The following is a 27,603-nucleotide window of genomic DNA, read 5'->3' on the forward strand; positions in this document are numbered from 1 at the left end:
TTTAACGCCACAGTTTATTTTTACATTATCAGATAAAAAACCATTAATAGATATTTTGCTAAAACATGATTTGTAAAGAGATTTAATACGTTTGCTAAAAACATCCGGGCATCCCATTTTCTCTAAAACTGCAAATAAAAAATCATGGGCAACTCTATCGTACGCTTTTTCAAAATCCAAAGTAATTAGAGCAAGCTTTTGTTTTCTGTCTAAAACATCCCATAAAACATCCCTGATTAAAATCAATGAGTCGCTGATTCTCCGATTTGGCACTGCACACGTCTGATCCACTTCTATTACTGAGCCGATTACCTTTTTTAATCTATTTGCTAGTAACTTTGCATATACCTTACAGTCCGTATTTAAAAGGGTTATTGGTCTCCAATTTTTAATCAGTTCTTTATTTCCTTTCTTAAATAATAAAACAATAAGACCCTCCCACCACGACTCTGGGACACTAAAAGATGCTTCTGCTTCTAAAATTACTTCATAAAAATCCTCACCCATGATCTCCCATAAACACTTGTAAAATTCAACAGGTAGTCCATCTGCTCCCGGCGTTTTGTTATTTTGTAGCGTATTAATTGTATTAAAAACTTCCTCTTTAGTAAAATTCCCTATTAAAAAAGATTTATCTTCCGCATTAAAATTTTTTTCCAGTCCTTCTAAAAAATGTTTTTTTAGAGACACATCCGTGTTTTTAACAGAAAATAAATCATCATAAAATTCTTTTGCTTTCATCTTCTTCCCCTCCAAACTTGTTTCTCCTTCCAAAACCTTCATATAATCCTTCTTGTCACATATTTTTTTAAAAAAGAATTTTGTGCATTTTTCATCCTCGTCTAAAACTTTTACTCGGGAATTAAAAATAATTTCTTTACCTTTTTCTTTCAGGCAGTTTTGGATCTTTTCTTTTGTTGTTCGGATCGCCTCCTGCAGATCACATCCGTTATTTTCAAGGTGAAAAAAACATTGCAGTTTAGCATTAAGATCATTATAAAAAATACGTTTTGCAGCAGCTTTCTTCTTTCCTTCTTTAATAAAAAATATTTTTACCTCCTTCTTGACAAAATCCCACCAATTAAAAATAGATTTAAAAAACGTTTTTTTTAGCTTCAGTTTTTCATACAGCTTTTTAAAACCTTCCATAACCACCTCGTCTTGTAGTAGGGATACATTAAATTTCCAGTGTGACGGTCTTTTATCCACATCTGATTCTATTTTAAAACTACATTCTATTATTTTATGATCTGAAAAAGGTGTTGAATGCGTTTTAAAACCTGAGCATGTTAGGGCTTGAGATATAAAAATATAATCTATTCTGGATGAAACACCTCTCCCCACCCAAGTGACTTCATGCTCCTTTTTTTGTCCATCTAATGCCCATGTATCTTTAAGATTAAAAGCTGCTAAAATATTTCTAAGACATGAAGCTGACCCATCTTTTACATTTTTTAAATGACAATTAAAATCCCCACCTAAAACTAATGGATCTACTCCAGGTAAAAACAGCTGCAACAGTTCAAACAAATGTAATCTCAAGGCTTTTTCTGCATTTGCATACACATTAAAACACCTCACTTTCTTCCCATTTTTCTGCACATCAATTCTTAAAATCCTCCCAGGGTATATCTCTTCATAATTTACAATCTCCCAATCTTTAGAGCATAAAAACCCCACACCATCACTTTTTGACTCGTTCCCACCAGAAAAGCATAAGTTACCCTTCCATATACCCTGTAAATATTCATAGCTTATTTTTTTTGTCAAATTACATTCTTGTAGAAAGATAAAATCAATATTTTCATTATTTAAAAAATCATATAAAGCAGTTCTCTTATATAGGTCGTTAAACCCCTGAACATTCAGGGACATTGAGCGGATCATCTTCTAACATTTAGTGCAGGGCTCTTCCCTCCGCCCTCATTCTCTACTGCCGGAGAAGATGGGTCTACCTCCAGATCTGATACATCCGAAGATGACACACTCCCCAGCAGACTTGTTGCTTCTAATGCCTTTACTTTCCCACCACATGGTATTCCTTCATTATCACTTCTATCCACACTTCTTTTTAGAGATTTTTCTGTGCAGTCCATTTGTACCTGCGCGCAAGGTAAGCTCTGCGACAGGGAATTAGTAGGAGTGGACTCCACTACTTCTGGAATATCACTTTCCCCTCCACAACTACTCCCTTTACTTAGTGGAGAAATTTCTTGCAACATTTGACTCTTCTCTTCCTCTTCTGATCTTCTTTCTTCTGTTCTTCTATCTTCTTCTTTTCATTCTTATCTTCTTTCTTCTTATCTTCTTTCTACTGCTCTTCTCTCTTTTTCCTTTCCATCTGTTTCTTTATCTCCATGGCCCTTTTTTCTATGTCCTCTATCCTCTTCTGTTTTTCCTCTTCCTTCTTTCTCTTCCTTTCTTCCAACTTCCTTTCCTCTTCTTCTTGTGATTTTTTAACCCGTTCCTCCTTCTTCTTCTCCTTCATTGCCCGTCCCTCCTCTTCCTCTTTTCTCTTTCTTTCTGTCTCCTCCTTCTCACTCCTTTCTTTCTCCTCTTCCCCTTTTTCCTCTTCAGCAGCAATGCCTGCTTCCACATCGTCTTTAGCTTCTTGTTGCTGTTCTTCAGGCGATGTGTCCATCTCCTCTACATCCTTTTTCTTATTTTTAGGGCACTCATCCATCTGGTGAGGAGTACCCATGCAACTAAAACACTTGTTACATTCTGCATCCAGATGTCCATATTTTTTACACACACGGCAGTAGTGTGGCATCCCTGGGAAGAATAAATAACCGCGGCTATGGTTGATATAAACCTGCGGCGGAGGTCTGGACACGCCCCCCTCCTCATTCGGGTTCTTCCTAAATGATACCACATACACACGTTTCCCGTTCCACACTCCAAACTGTGTTTCCCCGCGTCTCTTAGGGATGATTTTGTCACAATACATTGATAGGTAACTTTCAACCTCAGAGTCTGTAATAAATGGACTAAACAAATGAATCGTCAGTACTTTCATTGAAAACTGAAAAGAGGGGATTACTTTCACCCCCTCCAGCTCTACCTTCTCTTTATTTACTTCATAAAGAGCGTAGGCACTTTCACACTGCGAGGCTTTATTAAGCGTAACATCATAAAGTCCTCGAGAAAAAAAAGATTGAAAGCAAAAAAGATGCTCCTTGTCGATCTTCAAGAGCTTACAAATAACATTGAAAATAAATTGAGAATCTTTCACCTGCCGGTGGTCAGGAGCAACCACGAACCTGATGGTGTCCTTCAGCGGATGCTCCTCCGAGAAATAATCATTCGGGTTGCTTGCTTGATTCTCCTTCCTTCCTCCAGGGTTTCTCCTTGTCTCCATGATTTTCCTCTTCTTTTCCAGATACCAAGGAAAATATCACACACGGATCGCAGCCTCCACGAAGTTCGTCCTCCCTCCAACACACCGTCCTCCGTAAAGAAAAGGCACTGCAGCTTTAGCACCGATTCCCAAAAGCAGCACTGGATATCTCCAAAGGCCAAGAATCGGTTCTGCCACCACAGTAACCTTCAGCCCAATGTCACAACCCACTACAGATCGTGCCAAAAGGCCGAGAAGCGATAACCAGAATTGGTTTCAAACTACGGAGCCACCCAAGGATCCTGAAAAGTCCATTTGTGGAGATGAGCTCCTGGACTCCCGTTAAGAAGACATGTTGTCAACCTCTAGATCCCTTACATGCCTGCACTTTTCGGCTTGCTGCTGCTGCAATCCACGCGTTTTAGATCTGCATAACTCCACCTCTTTAAACACAGCACCTTCACCCCCTGCTGTTCCCACCCGCCTCAACACCGTTGGAAGGGAGGAGAACCAATTAAGGCGGGGGGTGGGGTGGAACGAGCAGCTGTCTACCCTTAGCAGGAGGGCTCCTGATTACATACCTCTCCTGCTGCTGCTGCTGCTGCTGGCTGTCCAGCAGCAGACTGAAGGTGGCTGCTGCTGTGCACAGGTATATAAAGGCTCAGAGCCTATTATGACACGCGCAGCCAGCGTTCCATTGCCACATTCCATCTACTGCAGGCAGGATACCTGGCTGGCTGAATGTCGCTGAGAAGCTCACAGAGACCGCCATAAGCAACAGTTTAACAGAATGCCACAGACTAATCAACCAAACTTTTTGGGTTGGGTTCTCTTTTATAGTCTGCAGGCATTAAATGAAAGAAGTCAGTGTTCCAGCAGAAGGAGACAACGTTTCAGAAAAGGCATTGTAGCAAACCAAAAAAGAAATTTTAAGCGCAGCAGAGTAACCAGCGCACATACCTGTTAGCTCAGGTGAGTTTAAAAGGCTGCTGTTGATAACAAGGGCATTTGCTAAATAGATGGTGTGTGTGCAACAATATACTGAAAGGTCAATTATATTGTGCAGCTTATCTCACCACCTGTAGTTATTTAGGTGAAAGCTCCAAAATGCTTGCCTAATATGTCTGTTTATCCAAAAGGAAGTAAAAAGGGAGAGCTAGAAAGATAGCATTGCATCACATTACATGGCAATGCAATGCACAGTTGCTGAAGTTGAACCAAAATGAGCTTGTAATCTGGCTTCTGCAACTTTGAACATGAAAAATCCAATGAGGAGAAGAAAAGCAAAGCCAAAGAGTCCATCCCAAAATCCGACAAACAAGCAAAATGAACAAAAAACATTGAATTCAATTCTTTCTGATTTTAGAAACTGCATTAAAGAAGGGGTGCACCGGTCCTGGAGATACTGCAATACCAGGTCAATGCGTGGAGTGGACAGAGCAAGCTCTTTTTCCATCTCCCTGTTCTAAAAATCCATTTAATATATGGTCCCCAGATAGGGGACGTATCAGATATTAAACTGATAAGAACAGATACTACACTTGATCTTAGCCAAAAGGCCGAGAAGCGATAACCAGAATTGGTTTCAAACTACGGAGCCACCCAAGGATCCTGAAAAGTCCATTTGTGGAGATGAGCTCCTGGACTCCCGTTAAGAAGACATGTTGTCAACCTCTAGATCCCTTACATGCCTGCACTTTTCGGCTTGCTGCTGCTGCAATCCACGCGTTTTAGATCTGCATAACTCCACCTCTTTAAACACAGCACCTTCACCCCCTGCTGTTCCCACCCACCTCAACACCGTTGGAAGGGAGGAGAACCAATTAAGGCGGGGGGTGGGGTGGAACGAGCAGCTGTCTACCCTTAGCAGGAGGGCTCCTGATTACATACCTCTCCTGCTGCTGCTGCTGCTGGCTGTCCAGCAGCAGACTGAAGGTGGCTGCTGCTGTGCACAGGTATATAAAGGCTCAGAGCCTATTATGACACGCGCAGCCAGCGTTCCATTGCCACATTCCATCTACTGCAGGCAGGATACCTGGCTGGCTGAATGTCGCTGAGAAGCTCACAGAGACCGCCATAAGCAACAGTTTAACAGAATGCCACAGACTAATCAACCAAACCTTTTGGGTTGGGTTCTCTTTTATAGTCTGCAGGCATTAAATGAAAGAAGTCAGTGTTCCAGCAGAGGGAGACAACGTTTCAGAAAAGGCATTGTAGCAAACCAAAAAAGAAATTTTAAGCGCAGCAGAGTAACCAGCGCACATACCTGTTAGCTCAGGTGAGTTTAAAAGGCTGCTGTTGATAACAAGGGCATTTGCTAAATAGATGGTGTGTGTGCAACAATATACTGAAAGGTCAATTATATTGTGCAGCTTATCTCACCACCTGTAGTTATTTAGGTGAAAGCTCCAAAATGCTTGCCTAATATGTCTGTTTATCCAAAAGGAAGTAAAAAGGGAGAGCTAGAAAGATAGCATTGCATCACATTACATGGCAATGCAATGCACAGTTGCTGAAGTTGAACCAAAATGAGCTTGTAATCTGGCTTCTGCAACTTTGAACATGAAAAATCCAATGAGGAGAAGAAAAGCAAAGCCAAAGAGTCCATCCCAAAATCCGACAAACAAGCAAAATGAACAAAAAACATTGAATTCAATTCTTTCTGATTTTAGAAACTGCATTAAAGAAGGGGTGCACCGGTCCTGGAGATACTGCAATACCAGGTCAATGCGTGGAGTGGACAGAGCAAGCTCTTTTTCCATCTCCCTGTTCTAAAAATCCATTTAATATATGGTCCCCAGATAGGGGACGTATCAGATATTAAACTGATAAGAACAGATACTACACTTGATCTTAGCCAAAAGGCCGAGAAGCGATAACCAGAATTGGTTTCAAACTACGGAGCCACCCAAGGATCCTGAAAAGTCCATTTGTGGAGATGAGCTCCTGGACTCCCGTTAAGAAGACATGTTGTCAACCTCTAGATCCCTTACATGCCTGCACTTTTCGGCTTGCTGCTGCTGCAATCCACGCGTTTTAGATCTGCATAACTCCACCTCTTTAAACACAGCACCTTCACCCCCTGCTGTTCCCACCCGCCTCAACACCGTTGGAAGGGAGGAGAACCAATTAAGGCGGGGGGTGGGGTGGAACGAGCAGCTGTCTACCCTTAGCAGGAGGGCTCCTGATTACATACCTCTCCTGCTGCTGCTGCTGCTGGCTGTCCAGCAGCAGACTGAAGGTGGCTGCTGCTGTGCACAGGTATATAAAGGCTCAGAGCCTATTATGACACGCGCAGCCAGCGTTCCATTGCCACATTCCATCTACTGCAGGCAGGATACCTGGCTGGCTGAATGTCGCTGAGAAGCTCACAGAGACCGCCATAAGCAACAGTTTAACAGAATGCCACAGACTAATCAACCAAACTTTTTGGGTTGGGTTCTCTTTTATAGTCTGCAGGCATTAAATGAAAGAAGTCAGTGTTCCAGCAGAGGGAGACAACGTTTCAGAAAAGGCATTGTAGCAAACCAAAAAAGAAATTTTAAGCGCAGCAGAGTAACCAGCGCACATACCTGTTAGCTCAGGTGAGTTTAAAAGGCTGCTGTTGATAACAAGGGCATTTGCTAAATAGATGGTGTGTGTGCAACAGTATACAGAAAGGTCCATTATATTGTGCAGCTTATCTCACCACCTGTAGTTATTTAGGTGAAAGCTCCAAAATGCTTGCCTAATATGTCTGTTTATCCAAAAGGAAGTAAAAAGGGAGAGCTAGAAAGATAGCATTGCATCACATTACATGGCAATGCAATGCACAGTTGCTGAAGTTGAACCAAAATGAGCTTGTAATCTGGCTTTTGCAACTTTGAACATGAAAAATCCAATGAGGAGAAGAAAAGCAAAGCCAAAGAGTCCATCCCAAAATCCGACAAACAAGCAAAATGAACAAAAAACATTGAATTCAATTCTTTCTGATTTTAGAAACTGCATTAAAGAAGGGGTGCACCGGTCCTGGAGATACTGCAATACCAGGTCAATGCGTGGAGTGGACAGAGCAAGCTCTTTTTCCATCTCCCTGTTCTAAAAATCCATTTAATATATGGTCCCCAGATAGGGGACGTATCAGATATTAAACTGATACGAACAGATACTACACTTGATCTTAGCCAAAAGGCCGAGAAGCGATAACCAGAATTGGTTTCAAACTACGGAGCCACCCAAGGATCCTGAAAAGTCCATTTGTGGAGATGAGCTCCTGGACTCCCGTTAAGAAGACATGTTGTCAACCTCTAGATCCCTTACATGCCTGCACTTTTCGGCTTGCTGCTGCTGCAATCCACGCGTTTTAGATCTGCATAACTCCACCTCTTTAAACACAGCACCTTCACCCCCTGCTGTTCCCACCCGCCTCAACACCGTTGGAAGGGAGGAGAACCAATTAAGGCGGGGGGTGGGGTGGAACGAGCAGCTGTCTACCCTTAGCAGGAGGGCTCCTGATTACATACCTCTCCTGCTGCTGCTGCTGCTGCTGGCTGTCCAGCAGCAGACTGAAGGTGGCTGCTGCTGTGCACAGGTATATAAAGGCTCAGAGCCTATTATGACACGCGCAGCCAGCGTTCCATTGCCACATTCCATCTACTGCAGGCAGGATACCTGGCTGGCTGAATGTCGCTGAGAAGCTCACAGAGACCGCCATAAGCAACAGTTTAACAGAATGCCACAGACTAATCAACCAAACTTTTTGGGTTGGGTTCTCTTTTATAGTCTGCAGGCATTAAATGAAAGAAGTCAGTGTTCCAGCAGAGGGAGACAACGTTTCAGAAAAGGCATTGTAGCAAACCAAAAAAGAAATTTTAAGCGCAGCAGAGTAACCAGCGCACATACCTGTTAGCTCAGGTGAGTTTAAAAGGCTGCTGTTGATAACAAGGGCATTTGCTAAATAGATGGTGTGTGTGCAACAATATACTGAAAGGTCAATTATATTGTGCAGCTTATCTCACCACCTGTAGTTATTTAGGTGAAAGCTCCAAAATGCTTGCCTAATATGTCTGTTTATCCAAAAGGAAGTAAAAAGGGAGAGCTAGAAAGATAGCATTGCATCACATTACATGGCAATGCAATGCACAGTTGCTGAAGTTGAACCAAAATGAGCTTGTAATCTGGCTTCTGCAACTTTGAACATGAAAAATCCAATGAGGAGAAGAAAAGCAAAGCCAAAGAGTCCATCCCAAAATCCGACAAACAAGCAAAATGAACAAAAAACATTGAATTCAATTCTTTCTGATTTTAGAAACTGCATTAAAGAAGGGGTGCACCGGTCCTGGAGATACTGCAATACCAGGTCAATGCGTGGAGTGGACAGAGCAAGCTCTTTTTCCATCTCCCTGTTCTAAAAATCCATTTAATATATGGTCCCCAGATAGGGGACGTATCAGATATTAAACTGATAAGAACAGATTTTTTTCTTTTACAAAACCATTCAGGTTTAAAACAATAATGCAGAATAAAAGGTCGTCTCCTCATCTGAAAAAAACAACCATTCCACAATCATTTATCGTTTAAAACTCATCATGATGGTTTCTTTTATTATCCAGTTAAATTGAAAAAATGCAATATACACATCAGAAAAAAACAAAATTACAGACTAATTATATGTTTCCATTTCCGGAATTTCCATACTCCCTCTGCATCCATCCCACCTTTCATATCACACTTATAATAGAAATATAACTTCTCAAGGACCATTTTAACACAATCATCCACCTCAAAACGCTCATTTTTAAACACATACAAGTTCCGGCAATTCCACAAAACCTCCTTCACACAAGCCAAAAACAGCCACAAAATCCTATCCTTTTCACGGTTTAACATGCATAACCCAAACATGACAATTTCAAAATTCAAATGTTTCACCCCAGTCAATTCCATACATAACCCACCCAATTTAGACCAAACATCCTTCGCAAACCTACATGACCATAGAACATGATGGACCTCTTCATTACACCCACACCGCTCTCTCGGACACCTTTCAGACACCGCCAACCCTTTCCTTTTTTGTACACTCCTCACAGGTAAAATCCCATGCAAAGACATCCAAACTAAATCTTTCTGTTTGTTAGACATATCATGTTTGACCAGCTTACACCAGACATCCTCCGCTTCAGCTGACCTTAACCCATTAATTTCACACATCCTATTATCCGCACACATCCTTTTCACCATGCTTTTATTCTTCAGAAAACTCACCATCTGAACTTTCTCAAGATGAAATTTTTTGATAAAACATTCCAATTGTAGGTACCAATAAGGGCATACATAAGCAGTAGGTTTACAGTTATCATAATTCATCCATTTTAACCGATGGAAGACGGAGCCCCCAAGGTATCTACACATACATGCAGCCTTGGATTGCTTTAATAAAAGTCCTGCAAAAAAACTAATACAATTCAGACCAATAAAAGTCTCGATGTTAGGGAATCCTAGGCCACCATTCCTTTTACACCTATGAAGAAATTCCCTCTTGGCCTTCTCTATATTACTGCCCCAAAGGAACACAAAAAGTAATCTATTAATCTTCTTCAAAACTCCAACAGATGGGGGAAAAATCAAAGCTACATAAATAAGCATAGGGAGAATGATACTTTTAATGATTAAAATTTTCCCAGTAAAGGACAGATCACGCAGACGCCATAATTCCAATTTCCTTGCAATTTTACCACCCAGATCCTCCCAACTCTTGTCCCCTTTTAAACTCTCATCCAGACACACCCCCAACACTTTAATCCCCCCTTCCACACATTCCATATCTGCATCACTCACTTTTTTACTACTAAAAAATCCCTTAACCTTACTTTTTTCCCAATTTATTTTGAAAGCAGAGGCAACACAAAAACATTGGACTAACCATTTAACCCTTGCGACATCACTCTCAGAATCACACAACACACACACATCATCCATATAACCAATCACTTTAATAGCCTTACCATCACAGCCAGGGATCAAAAACCCCTTTAAAACTGTATCCCTTCTAATAAGCTGGAGAAGAGGCTCCATCACACAAATAAACATGATTGGAGAAAGCGGGCATCCCTGCCTCACCCCTGACAATATTTCAAAAGACTCAGATAAAAAACCATTCACCTGCACCACACTTCTAGCACCCTCATACATTCCCATAATCAATCTAACCAAGCGCTCTGGAAAGCCCATCTTCAACAACACATTAAACAAAAACACGTGAGCCACACAATCAAAGGCCTTTTCAAAGTCAAGCGCACATACAATCACACCTTTCTTTCTACTCTTACAATCCTCTAGCACATCCCTCACCAGACAAATGTTCTCTTGTATCCTCCGTTCAGGCACTGCACACACTTGTTCCTCCTCAATCACAGATGCTATCACTTCTCTCATACGACAAGCCAAAATTTTCGCAAAAATCTTATAATCAGCATTAAGCAGCGTAATTGGTCTCCAGTTGGCTAGCCTCTTTCTATCACCTTTTTTAAACAATAACACAACCAAACCTCCCTTCATACACTCAGGCATACTCACTCCGGCAAACAAGGATTTCATGACTTCAAACAGATCCTGAGAAACAACGTCCCAATATTTTGCATAAAAATCACATGGGATTCCATCCTGCCCAGGGGATTTGTTCTTCGGAGACTTGGAGATCACACCCAACAATTCTTTCTCTGTTAAATCATCCATCAAAGCCTGACTTTCACTTTCTGTAACAAAATTTCCAAGTACCTGCAAAAACTCATTCTCGTTCCCCAAATCACACTTTTTCTCCCCATACAAGCCTTTATAAAAATTAACCACTTCCTTGATCACTCCCTCACCATGTACCTCATCACCCTTATCATTCACTAACACATGCATATCCCGTTTACCACCACACATTTTCTTAAAAAAGAAGCGCGTACATTTCTCATTCTGTTCACTAAACTTCACTCTCGACCGGAATATGATTTCCTTTCCTCGTCCAAACATCCAATCACCCATTTCGTTCTTCATTTTAACCAACTCACTTTTAACATCTATACCCATAGCTCTACATTCATGCAAAAAGGAAATCCTCCTATTTATTTGTGTATATAATAATCTCTTCTTTTTAGCCTTAATATAGCCAATTTTCCTGAAAAAATCCCTAATTCTAACCTTGACCCACACCCACCATTCCAAGATATTGCAAAAATCCCTTTTCCTCCTCACCCAACCATGGTATTTTTTTGAAAAACACCTGAAAACTTGCTTGTCATCCAGAACACTCACATTCATCCGCCACCTCCCTTTGCCATAGAAAAAACCATCCACCTCAAACACCCCAAGCAAACACTCATGATCAGAGAAGCAAACTTTCTCTTGGGAATACTTAACACATTTAACTGCCGGTGAGGAAACAAAAAAATAGTCCAGTCTAGACTCGGCATGGCCATCATCTGAATGATATGTAAAAGGTCCCGGCTTCTCCGACACAGCATCCCTAAGGGAGAAGTCTTTAGTCATTTGGTTCCATAGATTACCTGTAACATCCACTTTAGATTGCCATGAACCTGCCCTTGCTTCTTTTGAAAAAATACAGTTAAAGTCACCAATAACAAAAACAGGCAACTTGCCATGCAAAAAAAAAGTCAATTTTTTGAAGAGTGATAAGCGCTCATTTTTAACCACATTTGCATATATGCAAATTAGTTTAAAGTCCCAACCAAGGTATGATAGAGTGATACAAGCACATCTTCCTTCCAGAATAATAGTTTTCTGTTTTAAGCGAATGTCTCTGTTTTGGATAAGGATTCCAATGCCATCATTTCTGTTAGTATTAGAAAAGGACCACACTGCCTCCCCATACAGCCACTCATTTTGTTTAGGAAATTTAGATAAACCACATTCTTGAACACATATAATGTCACAGCCCTTAGATGCCAAATAGTCCAGAACAGTGGCACGCTTTGTCGCTGATGCAAACATACGTACATTCTGGGAGATTATTTTCAGCCGCAGGACCATAGGTGTCAATGCAGGTTATGGAGACCGGGAAGACCAGAAAAGGAAATCAACATGTCTCAGGCCACCTCAGAAAATTCAAATAGGCTCTCCAAGCCTGCCACATCCTTTTCCTCTAAGAAACCTTCACTAGGTGATATGGGAGTGGCCTTATAAGGTTCATTCAAATGTGAGTCCTCCCCAGAGTCAGATAGGACGGAAAAAGGGTTGTGAGACTCAAAAGACTCAAATTTCTTCTTTCGTAACCTCTTTACAGTTTTACCAGTCTTCTTCTGTTTGGCCAAGGCTTTACAAACGATGGCAGCATTTTCAGCTGAAGGCATCCTGGCAGCCTCTATTTCCTCTGGAGAAACTGACCACTGTATGTCAACGGAACTTGGGGCAGACATCTCCTCAGAGCTTTCCACCTCCTCAATTACCTCACTGAGAGCCGTCTCAGCCCCTGACCCAGAAGGCAACTCTACAGGTGGTGCCACACCCACGTCAGGCTGCACCTGGTCTCCAAGATTTCCCTCTACAGTGATATCATGCACCTCAGCCACAGTGGGAATAAAATCCACCACTTCCTCCACCATTGTAGTAGTTTCAGGAACAACAGGAGGGATTTCAGTAGGGCCCTCCTGTGCCTGAGGAGCCCCCTGTCTCTCCCCCCATGTCCTACGTCTCTCAGTATTAAGACGCGCCAAAAAAACCTGACGGCTAACATTAGGACATGATCTACAAGTGTGGCCATTTTCACCACATAAGTCACACATTGCAGGATAGGGACATTCAAAGGCTTCATGCCCTGATTTTTTACAATTCCTACAAGTTACATCAGAGGTACATTCCGCAGCTATATGGCCATAACAAAAACATTTCCTACAAAAAGAGGGCTGACCAGGATAATGTAGGAATCCTCTATTTCCTCCAATGGAGAAATTTGCAGGTGGGTGCATGGTTCCACCAATACCCTCAGGGTCAGATTTGAAACGAGCCCAAAATTTCACATTCCCATTGAAAACAGCAAAAATATTCTTTTGCATGATTCCCCCCCTTATTACTGAGCAATACCGTGATAAGAAAGCTCTAATCAAAGGGATCTCCACAAACGGGTTATACATGTGTACAGTAATGGGCCTTTCAATATTAGAAAACAAAGGCTTAGGGATTATAAATTGTAAATACTCATGATGTCTTTTCTCTTTTAAACGCTGAAAGAAAGTCAAACAGTCTGCTTCCAAGTAGAAAGAAATGTCATAATTACCAGCTTTAGGAAACTCCTGGATACAAAAAATCTTCTCCAGTTTAAATCCCGTCAATTCCATCACTATATTCCGGACAATAAATTCCAAGCCGATGTTATGTCTGTGGTCCTCAATAACCTCCAATCGCACGGTATTCTTTACAGCCGCCATTGTAATGCCCAAGGCACGGATCGCTTTCTCCACCACACGAGCCGAAAATACGCACCCCTCAGCCCAGACCGAGGCAAACACCCCGATCTGAGCCAAAAGGCCGAGAAGCGATAACCAGAATTGGTTTCAAACTACGGAGCCACCCAAGGATCCTGAAAAGTCCATTTGTGGAGATGAGCTCCTGGACTCCCGTTAAGAAGACATGTTGTCAACCTCTAGATCCCTTACATGCCTGCACTTTTCGGCTTGCTGCTGCTGCAATCCACGCGTTTTAGATCTGCATAACTCCACCTCTTTAAACACAGCACCTTCACCCCCTGCTGTTCCCACCCGCCTCAACACCGTTGGAAGGGAGGAGAACCAATTAAGGCGGGGGGTGGGGTGGAACGAGCAGCTGTCTACCCTTAGCAGGAGGGCTCCTGATTACATACCTCTCCTGCTGCTGCTGCTGCTGGCTGTCCAGCAGCAGACTGAAGGTGGCTGCTGCTGTGCACAGGTATATAAAGGCTCAGAGCCTATTATGACACGCGCAGCCAGCGTTCCATTGCCACATTCCATCTACTGCAGGCAGGATACCTGGCTGGCTGAATGTCGCTGAGAAGCTCACAGAGACCGCCATAAGCAACAGTTTAACAGAATGCCACATACTAATCAACCAAACTTTTTGGGTTGGGTTCTCTTTTATAGTCTGCAGGCATTAAATGAAAGAAGTCAGTGTTCCAGCAGAGGGAGACAACGTTTCAGAAAAGGCATTGTAGCAAACCAAAAAAGAAATTTTAAGCGCAGCAGAGTAACCAGCGCACATACCTGTTAGCTCAGGTGAGTTTAAAAGGCTGCTGTTGATAGCAAGGGCATTTGCTAAATAGATGGTGTGTGTGCAACAATATACTGAAAGGTCAATTATATTGTGCAGCTTATCTCACCACCTGTAGTTATTTAGGTGAAAGCTCCAAAATGCTTGCCTAATATGTCTGTTTATCCAAAAGGAAGTAAAAAGGGAGAGCTAGAAAGATAGCATTGCATCACATTACATGGCAATGCAATGCACAGTTGCTGAAGTTGAACCAAAATGAGCTTGTAATCTGGCTTCTGCAACTTTGAACATGAAAAATCCAATGAGGAGAAGAAAAGCAAAGCCAAAGAGTCCATCCCAAAATCCGACAAACAAGCAAAATGAACAAAAAACATTGAATTCAATTCTTTCTGATTTTAGAAACTGCATTAAAGAAGGGGTGCACCGGTCCTGGAGATACTGCAATACCAGGTCAATGCGTGGAGTTGACAGAGCAAGCTCTTTTTCCATCTCCCTGTTCTAAAAATCCATTTAATATATGGTCCCCAGATAGGGGACGTATCAGATATTAAACTGATAAGAACAGATACTACACTTGATCTTAGCCAAAAGGCCGAGAAGCGATAACCAGAATTGGTTTCAAACTACGGAGCCACCCAAGGATCCTGAAAAGTCCATTTGTGGAGATGAGCTCCTGGACTCCCGTTAAGAAGACATGTTGTCAACCTCTAGATCCCTTACATGCCTGCACTTTTCGGCTTGCTGCTGCTGCAATCCACGCGTTTTAGATCTGCATAACTCCACCTCTTTAAACACAGCACCTTCACCCCCTGCTGTTCCCACCCGCCTCAACACCGTTGGAAGGGAGGAGAACCAATTAAGGCGGGGGGTGGGGTGGAACGAGCAGCTGTCTACCCTTAGCAGGAGGGCTCCTGATTACATACCTCTCCTGCTGCTGCTGCTGCTGGCTGTCCAGCAGCAGACTGAAGGTGGCTGCTGCTGTGCACAGGTATATAAAGGCTCAGAGCCTATTATGACACGCGCAGCCAGCGTTCCATTGCCACATTCCATCTACTGCAGGCAGGATACCTGGCTGGCTGAATGTCGCTGAGAAGCTCACAGAGACCGCCATAAGCAACAGTTTAACAGAATGCCACAGACTAATCAACCAAACTTTTTGGGTTGGGTTCTCTTTTATAGTCTGCAGGCATTAAATGAAAGAAGTCAGTGTTCCAGCAGAGGGAGACAACGTTTCAGAAAAGGCATTGTAGCAAACCAAAAAAGAAATTTTAAGCGCAGCAGAGTAACCAGCGCACATACCTGTTAGCTCAGGTGAGTTTAAAAGGCTGCTGTTGATAACAAGGGCATTTGCTAAATAGATGGTGTGTGTGCAACAATATACTGAAAGGTCAATTATATTGTGCAGCTTATCTCACCACCTGTAGTTATTTAGGTGAAAGCTCCAAAATGCTTGCCTAATATGTCTGTTTATCCAAAAGGAAGTAAAAAGGGAGAGCTAGAAAGATAGCATTGCATCACATTACATGGCAATGCAATGCACAGTTGCTGAAGTTGAACCAAAATGAGCTTGTAATCTGGCTTCTGCAACTTTGAACATGAAAAATCCAATGAGGAGAAGAAAAGCAAAGCCAAAGAGTCCATCCCAAAATCCGACAAACAAGCAAAATGAACAAAAAACATTGAATTCAATTCTTTCTGATTTTAGAAACTGCATTAAAGAAGGGGTGCACCGGTCCTGGAGATACTGCAATACCAGGTCAATGCATGGAGTGGACAGAGCAAGCTCTTTTTCCATCTCCCTGTTCTAAAAATCCATTTAATATATGGTCCCCAGATAGGGGACGTATCAGATATTAAACTGATAAGAACAGATACTACACTTGATCTTAGCCAAAAGGCCGAGAAGCGATAACCAGAATTGGTTTCAAACTACGGAGCCACCCAAGGATCCTGAAAAGTCCATTTGTGGAGATGAGCTCCTGGACTCCCGTTAAGAAGACATGTTGTCAACCTCTAGATCCCTTACATGCCTGCACTTTTCGGCTTGCTGCTGCTGCAATCCACGCGTTTTAGATCTGCATAACTCCACCTCTTTAAACACAGCACCTTCACCCCCTGCTGTTCCCACCCGCCTCAACACCGTTGGAAGGGAGGAGAACCAATTAAGGCGGGGGGTGGGGTGGAACGAGCAGCTGTCTACCCTTAGCAGGAGGGCTCCTGATTACATACCTCTCCTGCTGCTGCTGCTGCTGGCTGTCCAGCAGCAGACTGAAGGTGGCTGCTGCTGTGCACAGGTATATAAAGGCTCAGAGCCTATTATGACACGCGCAGCCAGCGTTCCATTGCCACATTCCATCTGCTGCAGGCAGGATACCTGGCTGGCTGAATGTCGCTGAGAAGCTCACAGAGACCGCCATAAGCAACAGTTTAACAGAATGCCACAGACTAATCAACCAAACTTTTTGGGTTGGGTTCTCTTTTATAGTCTGCAGGCATTAAATGAAAGAAGTCAGTGTTCCAGCAGAGGGAGACAACGTTTCAGAAAAGGCATTGTAGCAAACCAAAAAAGAAATTTTAAGCGCAGCAGAGTAACCAGCGCACATACCTGTTAGCTCAGGTGAGTTTAAAAGGCTGCTGTTGATAACAAGGGCATTTGCTAAATAGATGGTGTGTGTGCAACAATATACTGAAAGGTCAATTATATTGTGCAGCTTATCTCACCACCTGTAGTTATTTAGGTGAAAGCTCCAAAATGCTTGCCTAATATGTCTGTTTATCCAAAAGGAAGTAAAAAGGGAGAGCTAGAAAGATAGCATTGCATCACATTACATGGCAATGCAATGCACAGTTGCTGAAGTTGAACCAAAATGAGCTTGTAATCTGGCTTCTGCAACTTTGAACATGAAAAATCCAATGAGGAGAAGAAAAGCAAAGCCAAAGAGTCCATCCCAAAATCCGACAAACAAGCAAAATGAACAAAAAACATTGAATTCAATTCTTTCTGATTTTAGAAACTGCATTAAAGAAGGGGTGCACCGGTCCTGGAGATACTGCAATACCAGGTCAATGCGTGGAGTGGACAGAGCAAGCTCTTTTTCCATCTCCCTGTTCTAAAAATCCATTTAATATATGGTCCCCAGATAGGGGACGTATCAGATATTAAACTGATAAGAACAGATACTACACTTGATCTTAGCCAAAAGGCCGAGAAGCGATAACCAGAATTGGTTTCAAACTACGGAGCCACCCAAGGATCCTGAAAAGTCCATTTGTGGAGATGAGCTCCTGGACTCCCGTTAAGAAGACATGTTGTCAACCTCTAGATCCCTTACATGCCTGCACTTTTCGGCTTGCTGCTGCTGCAATCCACGCGTTTTAGATCTGCATAACTCCACCTCTTTAAACACAGCACCTTCACCCCCTGCTGTTCCCACCCGCCTCAACACCGTTGGAAGGGAGGAGAACCAATTAAGGCGGGGGGTGGGGTGGAACGAGCAGCTGTCTACCCTTAGCAGGAGGGCTCCTGATTACATACCTCTCCTGCTGCTGCTGCTGGCTGTCCAGCAGCAGACTGAAGGTGGCTGCTGCTGTGCACAGGTATATAAAGGCTCAGAGCCTATTATGACACGCGCAGCCAGCGTTCCATTGCCACATTCCATCTACTGCAGGCAGGATACCTGGCTGGCTGAATGTCGCTGAGAAGCTCACAGAGACCGCCATAAGCAACAGTTTAACAGAATGCCACAGACTAATCAACCAAACTTTTTGGGTTGGGTTCTCTTTTATAGTCTGCAGGCATTAAATGAAAGAAGTCAGTGTTCCAGCAGAGGGAGACAACGTTTCAGAAAAGGCATTGTAGCAAACCAAAAAAGAAATTTTAAGCGCAGCAGAGTAACCAGCGCACATACCTGTTAGCTCAGGTGAGTTTAAAAGGCTGCTGTTGATAACAAGGGCATTTGCTAAATAGATGGTGTGTGTGCAACAATATACTGAAAGGTCAATTATATTGTGCAGCTTATCTCACCACCTGTAGTTATTTAGGTGAAAGCTCCAAAATGCTTGCCTAATATGTCTGTTTATCCAAAAGGAAGTAAAAAGGGAGAGCTAGAAAGATAGCATTGCATCACATTACATGGCAATGCAATGCACAGTTGCTGAAGTTGAACCAAAATGAGCTTGTAATCTGGCTTCTGCAACTTTGAACATGAAAAATCCAATGAGGAGAAGAAAAGCAAAGCCAAAGAGTCCATCCCAAAATCCGACAAACAAGCAAAATGAACAAAAAACATTGAATTCAATTCTTTCTGATTTTAGAAACTGCATTAAAGAAGGGGTGCACCGGTCCTGGAGATACTGCAATACCAGGTCAATGCGTGGAGTGGACAGAGCAAGCTCTTTTTCCATCTCCCTGTTCTAAAAATCCATTTAATATATGGTCCCCAGATAGGGGACGTATCAGATATTAAACTGATAAGAACAGATTTTGCGTTTATATTTAAAATATCGTAGTCTTTATCTTTTCTTTAGAGCTTTAAAATAACATCTTCCATAGGTGATAGTTCCATATACTCAGGGCTCTTTTCTTTCCAAGCTTCTTCATATCCATTAGGTAGTACATATAAATTTCACTTAATGCCAGTCTTATACAATCCTTGACTTCTATATAGTCTCTTTTAAACAACAATATGTTTCTGGTCTTCCATAGAGCACTTTTAACACAACTCAAAGTGCACCATAAAACTCTCTCTTTTTCTTTCGTCATGTTTGGTAAAATCCCATATAAAACCACTTCATGGCTTAAAAAATTAAGACCAGATAAAAATTTTAAAAGCTCACCACAGTCTTTCCACACTTGCTGTGCAAAATCACAATTCCAAATAAGGTGCATTGTAGTCTCATCATTATTGCACTGATGCCTCGGGCAGGTTTGTATAGTGCTCAGTCTTCTTTTATACTGGAAATCACGAGTCGGTAAACATTCCTGCACAATCATCCAAGCTAAGTCTTTATGTTGATTCATCAGGTAAGGTGCATTTGTTAAATTCCATATTTTAGTGACTCTGCTATATGAATAATGGCTTATGGGCGTCAAAGTTTCTTTCTTTTTTAATTGCTGCAGCAGCTTCCTTGCATTCTTCAATGTCTCCATCTCAAAAGAATCTAGGCCATATAATCTGATAACTTTCTCCAGGATGGCATATTGTTGTGGAGGTGATAACAACACTGGGCTTGTTAAAGAAATGGATATCCACTTTCGCCTCCTAAAAATGTGGCCAGCTGCATATCTTAAAAAATGTGCCCAAGGGCTTGAAGCAAACATATATTTAAAACAGAGGCTAAAAAACTTGGAGTATAAAAACAGTTTGACGTTGGGAACATCCTTACCACCAAGGTGGTGCATCTTGTACATTGTTTCTCTCTTCACCTTTTCGAACTTAGAGTTCCACACAAATTCAAACAGCATTCTCTGTAATCTTCTCGCTGTAAGGTCACTTGGGGGATAAACATAACTGAGATATAACATGACAGGAAGCAGAAGGGCCTTAATAATTAAAACTTTACCTTCGATTGTTAATTTTCTTAATTTCCAAAAGTCAATCTTCTTTTGTATTTTGTCCCTTACTCCATCCCAGCTCTTCATTCCATCATTCTGTCGATCAAAAATCACGCCCAGAATTTTAATCTTCTCTGACTGCATCGGGAGATCAGGGATGGACACATCCGCCCAATTGCCACGGACAAAACAATCACATTTCTCAATGTTTAACTTAAAACCTGAGGCTTCACAAAAAAAATTGGTCGTTCTTATAGCTCTCCTGAGAGCGGCAGGTGATGAACAAAAAATAGTAATATCATCCATGTAGCCCATTACCTTCACATCTCTTCCATGTCCTCCAGGGATAGGGACACCTTTAATCACTTTATCCTCTCGTAGCATAGATAAAAGAGGCTCTATTGCACATATAAATAGCACTGGGGACAAAGGGCAGCCTTGCTTCACACCTGAATGCAAAAACACTTCATTAGACAAAAATCCATTGATTAAAATTTTACTAAAAGAGTTCTTATATAAAAGTGCCACTTGCTTGATAAAAATTTCAGGGAAGCCCATTTTTTTTAAAACCAACCATAAAAAACAATGAGAGACACGATCAAAAGCCTTTTGAAAATCCAACGATAAAATTGCTAAGTCTTGCTTCCTGGATTGCTGGTACCATATGACATCGCGGATGGTATTGAGATGCTCCGCAACTCCTCTTCCTGGCACCCCACATACCTGGTCTTCATAAATAACTTTGGATAAAACTTTTTTAAAACGGTTCACTAAAATTTTGGACATCAACTTGTAATCAACATTCAACAGTGTGATTGGTCTCCAGTTTGCCAGATGGGATTTGGCTCCTTTTTTAAAAATCAGGGAGACCAGACCACTTCTCCAAGATATAGGCAGGATATCACACTTAAAAGCTTCTTTGATTACTAAAAACAAGTCGGGTTTTAAAAAATTCCAAAATTCACGATAAAATTCAACAGGCAAACCGTCAGAACCAGGGGTTTTCCCATAGGAAAAACTTTTGATAGCAGCATCTACTTCCGACAAGGTGACTTCAGTGCATAACAATTCTTGGTCTTCGCGGCTCAGACTATTTTTTAATGAATTAAGGGCATCTTCAGTAAAAGACTGGTCTATAGTTTTCTCATTAAAAAGCTGCTGATAAAACTGGTGAGCTTGGTTGAGCATACCTTCAGTTGTAGTTTCACCCTCTAATTCTGTTATCATTTCCTTAGCAGCAACTACTTTTTTAAAAAAAAATCTTGAGCACTTTTCATTTTTCTCCATCACTTCAATTTTTGAGTTATAAATTATTTCCTTACCCTTCGACTCTATACTCTTTTTAATTTCTTTTTTTGTTGCTTCAATTAAATCGTCCATTTCAAGTCCCACATCTCTTAGTTGATAACAGGTCTGCAATTTAGTAATAAGCCTTTTATGCCAAGCGGACTTTTCTCTTGCATTGGCTATGCTGACCTTGATAAAAAAACTTTTTATCTTCATCTTGCTGTATTCCCACCATTCTAGCAGAGTTAAAAATTTTTGTTGTTTTGTTCTTAAATAATTAAAAAACGCTTTAAAATCTGTTCTTACCTTAGGATCTTGTAACAATGTTGTATTTAGCCTCCAAACTCCTCTTGCCTTGACAAGCCCAGGTAATTCTAACTCTGATAGCAACATCTTATGATCTGAAAAAATGTTTGGGATTAAGACAACAGATTTGACATTCACATATTGGGACATGAAAATAAAATCAATACGAGATTTAGAAGAAGAGTTCTCCCAAGTATAACCGGGATCATTACTACGGATCTCTTTCCAGGAGTCTCTAAGAAAAAAATCAGTTAACAAATCCTTTAGTTGTTTCTCTGTTTTGTCTTTTTTAGGAACGGTGGAACTCCCGCTTCTCCCTTCACCAGGCAAGACACAATTGAAATCCCCACAGAACATCAGAGGCGATGAACCAGGTAGGTAATATTGCACATCTTCAAACAACTGATGTCTCTCTTCCTTCACCGGAGAAGCATAAATGTTCAAAAGTCTAAAGTCCACACCTTTAAAACTAATATTTAAGAAAAGAGCACGTCCAGAAGAAATGTCCACAAAAGAGTTGATTTTAAAGTCATACGACCTAAACAGCACTCCAATGCCAGAGGAACGATTTTCATTATCTCCGGACCAGATAGAGGGCCCATGAGGCCAATCTTTTCTTAAATCTGCATAATTCATATCAAAGTCAATGTTACATTCTTGCAAACAAAAGACATCACAGTCCACTGTTGACAGGTAGGAAAACAAAGCAGCCCTTCTTGTAGAGCCCCTTATACTCCTCACATTGAGCGAGGCTACTTTAATTGATGAGGTCATGATAGGTTAGTTCAGGTCACACTACTGTCAGAATCAGACATAAAGCCCACCGATGTTAACGGGCTCTGCACTTCTGAGTCCGAAAAAGAAATGTTTATAGGGTCTGAAGGCCTTGGCTCCTCAGGAGGGGCAGCGGGAGCCATTGGCTTGTATTGCAGAAGACTTGGTTTTAATGGACACTTCTTGGAAGTCTCCCTGGCCACATTCTCATCAGACCTATCATCTGTTTTCCTTTTCCTACGAGTTTCCAGCTCCATTGCTTCTTCCTCCGAGCTAAATGTCCCGATTTCAGCAGAGGGACTCCCCTCCACCACCATATCACCCGGATCAGAATCAGCAGCCCAGTCCTTAGATGAAGCTTCCCTCCTCTCAGGACGGACAGGTTTCTCAGCTGGAGGTTTCTGCATAGACGTGGGCTTATGCGCAGCAGGAATAGGAGAACTGGCAGGTTTTCCCTGTGCAGCAGGCACTGAAGTGCTTGTGGACCCGCCTACAGGGGGTTGTGTTCGCACAGTAGATACAGGAGCACCGGTGGGACCCCCCTTAGCAGCAGGAGCAGGAGGGTTGGTTGGCTTCCTCTGTGCAGCAGGTGCAGACGTACCACCTGATGTACTAGCAGGCTTGGTCTGTGGAGCAGGTACTGGAGAGCTAGAAGACTGCCCCCGCGCTGTAGACGCACCCGCAGGAGCAGGAACAGCAGAGGGTTGCCTCTGCCCCCCGGGAGCAGATGGAGGCACACGGGCAGGTTGCTTTGCCAGCGTTTCAGCATAGGTTTCCGCCTTTTTCTTCAAAGGACACTCCCGGAAGGAGTGACCTGGGACCCGGCAGATGTTGCACACCATCTCATTGGTACAGTCCATTGTGGCATGTCCATGCTTGTAGCACTTCTTACAGATTGCCACCTCCTCCTTGCAGTTCTCATAAGTGTGACCGAAACACATGCATTTCCGGCAGAAGAGGGGCATGTCCGGGTAGAAGAGGCGCCCCCGCTCCCTACCGATCAGGAAACTTGACGGAGGATGACGCTGACCACCAATGCCATTTGGATCTTCACAAAATTTAACAAAAAATTTATGCTTTCCCGTCCAGAGGTTTTCCTCATTCATGACCTTGTGGGAATACCGCAGTTCTGGGAAATAGTTTTGAAGAAAGCAAATAATATTAACTAAGGGAACATGAGGGTTGCTCATCTGAACCACGAGCGGCTTCTCTCCACCGGAGTAAAGGATGACAAAGGTGAGTCCTTTAAGATCCTCATCTGAAAGGTGCAGGTGAATCTGGCGGAAGAGGTTCTGGCACGCATACTCCGACTCCAGAGTCAAAGTGAAGGAACCGGGGCGATCTTGAAGGGCCAGGATGTCTTCCCTCTTTACTCCTAGGATCTCCAGCAGCACTCTCCTCACGAAAAACTTCAAGGTCAACTTCTCCTTGGATGCATCGTCCACTTCGATCTTGAAAGAGTTCTTGATGCGAAGGTCACCAGCTCTGGCATAGCGCACTGCGGCCGCTACTGCTGATGCCATCTTCAAAAGGTAGATAGGGTCGATCGCCTTCTTGGTTTCTTTGCGTATCTGCCCCCTAAAGCAGCATGAGGCTTAAGACGGCTTTTACACCGCCGATGCCTCAAGGCCAAGGGCACGATTGGCTTAGAATCCTTCTGGCAAGATGTGGTATCTTAGCCAAAAGGCCGAGAAGCGATAACCAGAATTGGTTTCAAACTACGGAGCCACCCAAGGATCCTGAAAAGTCCATTTGTGGAGATGAGCTCCTGGACTCCCGTTAAGAAGACATGTTGTCAACCTCTAGATCCCTTACATGCCTGCACTTTTCGGCTTGCTGCTGCTGCAATCCACGCGTTTTAGATCTGCATAACTCCACCTCTTTAAACACAGCACCTTCACCCCCTGCTGTTCCCACCCGCCTCAACACCGTTGGAAGGGAGGAGAACCAATTAAGGCGGGGGGTGGGGTGGAACGAGCAGCTGTCTACCCTTAGCAGGAGGGCTCCTGATTACATACCTCTCCTGCTGCTGCTGCTGCTGGCTGTCCAGCAGCAGACTGAAGGTGGCTGCTGCTGTGCACAGGTATATAAAGGCTCAGAGCCTATTATGACACGCGCAGCCAGCGTTCCATTGCCACATTCCATCTACTGCAGGCAGGATACCTGGCTGGCTGAATGTCGCTGAGAAGCTCACAGAGACCGCCATAAGCAACAGTTTAAAAGAATGCCACAGACTAATCAACCAAACTTTTTGGGTTGGGTTCTCTTTTATAGTCTGCAGGCATTAAATGAAAGAAGTCAGTGTTCCAGCAGAGGGAGACAACGTTTCAGAAAAGGCATTGTAGCAAACCAAAAAAGAAATTTTAAGCGCAGCAGAGTAACCAGCGCACATACCTGTTAGCTCAGGTGAGTTTAAAAGGCTGCTGTTGATAACAAGGGCATTTGCTAAATAGATGATGTGTGTGCAACAATATACTGAAAGGTCAATTATATTGTGCAGCTTATCTCACCACCTGTAGTTATTTAGGTGAAAGCTCCAAAATGCTTGCCTAATATGTCTGTTTATCCAAAAGGAAGTAAAAAGGGAGAGCTAGAAAGATAGCATTGCATCACATTACATGGCAATGCAATGCACAGTTGCTGAAGTTGAACAAAAATGAGCTTGTAATCTGGCTTCTGCAACTTTGAACATGAAAAATCCAATGAGGAGAAGAAAAGCAAAGCCAAAGAGTCCATCCCAAAACCCGACAAACAAGCAAAATGAACAAAAAACATTGAATTCAATTCTTTCTGATTTTAGAAACTGCATTAAAGAAGGGGTGCACCGGTCCTGGAGATACTGCAATACCAGGTCAATGCGTGGAGTGGACAGAGCAAGCTCTTTTTCCATCTCCCTGTTCTAAAAATCCATTTAATATATGGTCCCCAGATAGGGGACGTATCAGATATTAAACTGATAAGAACAGATACTACACTTGATCTTAGCCAAAAGGCCGAGAAGCGATAACCAGAATTGGTTTCAAACTACGGAGCCACCCAAGGATCCTGAAAAGTCCATTTGTGGAGATAAGCTCCTGGACTCCCGTTAAGAAGACATGTTGTCAACCTCTAGATCCCTTACATGCCTGCACTTTTCGGCTTGCTGCTGCTGCAATCCACGCGTTTTAGATCTGCATAACTCCACCTCTTTAAACACAGCACCTTCACCCCCTGCTGTTCCCACCCGCCTCAACACCGTTGGAAGGGAGGAGAACCAATTAAGGCGGGGGGTGGGGTGGAACGAGCAGCTGTCTACCCTTAGCAGGAGGGCTCCTGATTACATACCTCTCCTGCTGCTGCTGCTGCTGGCTGTCCAGCAGCAGACTGAAGGTGGCTGCTGCTGTGCACAGGTATATAAAGGCTCAGAGCCTATTATGACACGCGCAGCCAGCGTTCCATTGCCACATTCCATCTACTGCAGGCAGGATACCTGGCTGGCTGAATGTCGCTGAGAAGCTCACAGAGACCGCCATAAGCAACAGTTTAACAGAATGCCACAGACTAATCAACCAAACTTTTTGGGTTGGGTTCTCTTTTATAGTCTGCAGGCATTAAATGAAAGAAGTCAGTGTTCCAGCAGAGGGAGACAACGTTTCAGAAAAGGCATTGTAGCAAACCAAAAAAGAAATTTTAAGCGCAGCAGAGTAACCAGCGCACATACGTGTTAGCTCAGGTGAGTTTAAAAGGCTGCTGTTGATAACAAGGGCATTTGCTAAATAGATGGTGTGTGTGCAACAATATACTGAAAGGTCAATTATATTGTGCAGCTTATCTCACCACCTGTAGTTATTTAGGTGAAAGCTCCAAAATGCTTGCCTAATATGTCTGTTTATCGAAAAGGAAGTAAAAAGGGAGAGCTAGAAAGATAGCATTGCATCACATTACATGGCAATGCAATGCACAGTTGCTGAAGTTGAACCAAAATGAGCTTGTAATCTGGCTTCTGCAACTTTGAACATGAAAAATCCAATGAGGAGAAGAAAAGCAAAGCCAAAGAGTCCATCCCAAAATCCGACAAACAAGCAAAATGAACAAAAAACATTGAATTCAATTCTTTCTGATTTTAGAAACTGCATTAAAGAAGGGGTGCACCGGTCCTGGAGATACTGCAATACCAGGTCAATGCGTGGAGTGGACAGAGCAAGCTTTTTTTCCATCTCCCTGTTCTAAAAATCCATTTAATATATGGTCCCCAGATAGGGGACGTATCAGATATTAAACTGATAAGAACAGATACTACACTTGATCTTAGCCAAAAGGCCGAGAAGCGATAACCAGAATTGGTTTCAAACTACGGAGCCACCCAAGGATCCTGAAAAGTCCATTTGTGGAGATGAGCTCCTGGACTCCCGTTAAGAAGACATGTTGTCAACATCTAGATCCCTTACATGCCTGCACTTTTCGGCTTGCTGCTGCTGCAATCCACGCGTTTTAGATCTGCATAACTCCACCTCTTTAAACACAGCACCTTCACCCCCTGCTGTTCCCACCTGCCTCAACACCGTTGGAAGGGAGGAGAACCAATTAAGGCGGGGGGTGGGGTGGAACGAGCAGCTGTCTACCCTTAGCAGGAGGGCTCCTGATTACATACCTCTCCTGCTGCTGCTGCTGGCTGTCCAGCAGCAGACTGAAGGTGGCTGCTGCTGTGCACAGGTATATAAAGGCTCAGAGCCTATTATGACACGCGCAGCCAGCGTTCCATTGCCACATTCCATCTACTGCAGGCAGGATACCTGGCTGGCTGAATGTCGCTGAGAAGCTCACAGAGACCGCCATAAGCAACAGTTTAACAGAATGCCACAGACTAATCAACCAAACTTTTTGGGTTGGGTTCTCTTTTATAGTCTGCAGGCATTAAATGAAAGAAGTCAGTGTTCCAGCAGAGGGAGACAACATTTCAGAAAAGGCATTGTAGCAAACCAAAAAAGAAATTTTAAGCGCAGCAGAGTAACCAGCGCACATACCTGTTAGCTCAGGTGAGTTTAAAAGGCTGCTGTTGATAACAAGGGCATTTGCTAAATAGATGGTGTGTGTGCAACAATATACTGAAAGGTCAATTATATTGTGCAGCTTATCT

General features: G+C 42.8%; 9 non-coding genes and 1 pseudogene across 9 annotated transcripts; all 10 read right to left on the reverse strand.

Annotated features, from left to right (window-relative positions):
* Positions 1–4,720: 4,720 nt before the first annotated feature.
* LOC141213897 (U2 spliceosomal RNA) lies at positions 4,721–4,911 on the reverse strand. Its single transcript, XR_012283231.1, has one exon. It is a non-coding gene; the product is annotated as a U2 spliceosomal RNA (small nuclear RNA).
* A 1,115-nt stretch (positions 4,912–6,026) lies between these two features.
* Positions 6,027–6,217, reverse strand: LOC141213898 (U2 spliceosomal RNA). The gene has a single exon (XR_012283232.1). It is a non-coding gene; the product is annotated as a U2 spliceosomal RNA (small nuclear RNA).
* A 1,115-nt stretch (positions 6,218–7,332) lies between these two features.
* LOC141214046 (U2 spliceosomal RNA) lies at positions 7,333–7,523 on the reverse strand. The gene has a single exon (XR_012283377.1). It is a non-coding gene; the product is annotated as a U2 spliceosomal RNA (small nuclear RNA).
* Positions 7,524–8,641: 1,118 nt separating this feature from the next.
* On the reverse strand, positions 8,642–8,832 carry LOC141214073 (U2 spliceosomal RNA). The gene has a single exon (XR_012283403.1). It is a non-coding gene; the product is annotated as a U2 spliceosomal RNA (small nuclear RNA).
* A 6,147-nt stretch (positions 8,833–14,979) lies between these two features.
* On the reverse strand, positions 14,980–15,170 carry LOC141213759 (U2 spliceosomal RNA). The gene has a single exon (XR_012283096.1). It is a non-coding gene; the product is annotated as a U2 spliceosomal RNA (small nuclear RNA).
* A 1,115-nt stretch (positions 15,171–16,285) lies between these two features.
* LOC141213992 (U2 spliceosomal RNA) lies at positions 16,286–16,476 on the reverse strand. The gene has a single exon (XR_012283324.1). It is a non-coding gene; the product is annotated as a U2 spliceosomal RNA (small nuclear RNA).
* Positions 16,477–17,591: 1,115 nt separating this feature from the next.
* LOC141213899 (U2 spliceosomal RNA) lies at positions 17,592–17,782 on the reverse strand. The gene has a single exon (XR_012283233.1). It is a non-coding gene; the product is annotated as a U2 spliceosomal RNA (small nuclear RNA).
* Positions 17,783–18,894: 1,112 nt separating this feature from the next.
* On the reverse strand, positions 18,895–19,070 carry LOC141214078 (U2 spliceosomal RNA; annotated as a pseudogene).
* Positions 19,071–25,301: 6,231 nt separating this feature from the next.
* On the reverse strand, positions 25,302–25,492 carry LOC141213901 (U2 spliceosomal RNA). The gene has a single exon (XR_012283234.1). It is a non-coding gene; the product is annotated as a U2 spliceosomal RNA (small nuclear RNA).
* Positions 25,493–26,607: 1,115 nt separating this feature from the next.
* LOC141214032 (U2 spliceosomal RNA) lies at positions 26,608–26,798 on the reverse strand. Its single transcript, XR_012283363.1, has one exon. It is a non-coding gene; the product is annotated as a U2 spliceosomal RNA (small nuclear RNA).
* Between the last annotated feature and the right edge of the window lie 805 nt (positions 26,799–27,603).

The sequence above is a fragment of the Phyllobates terribilis genome, unplaced genomic scaffold (assembly GCF_046119375.1).
Source record: "Phyllobates terribilis strain yellow unplaced genomic scaffold, ASM4611937v1 Scaffold_213__1_contigs__length_3403324, whole genome shotgun sequence".
NCBI classification, from domain to species: Eukaryota; Metazoa; Chordata; class Amphibia; order Anura; family Dendrobatidae; genus Phyllobates; species Phyllobates terribilis.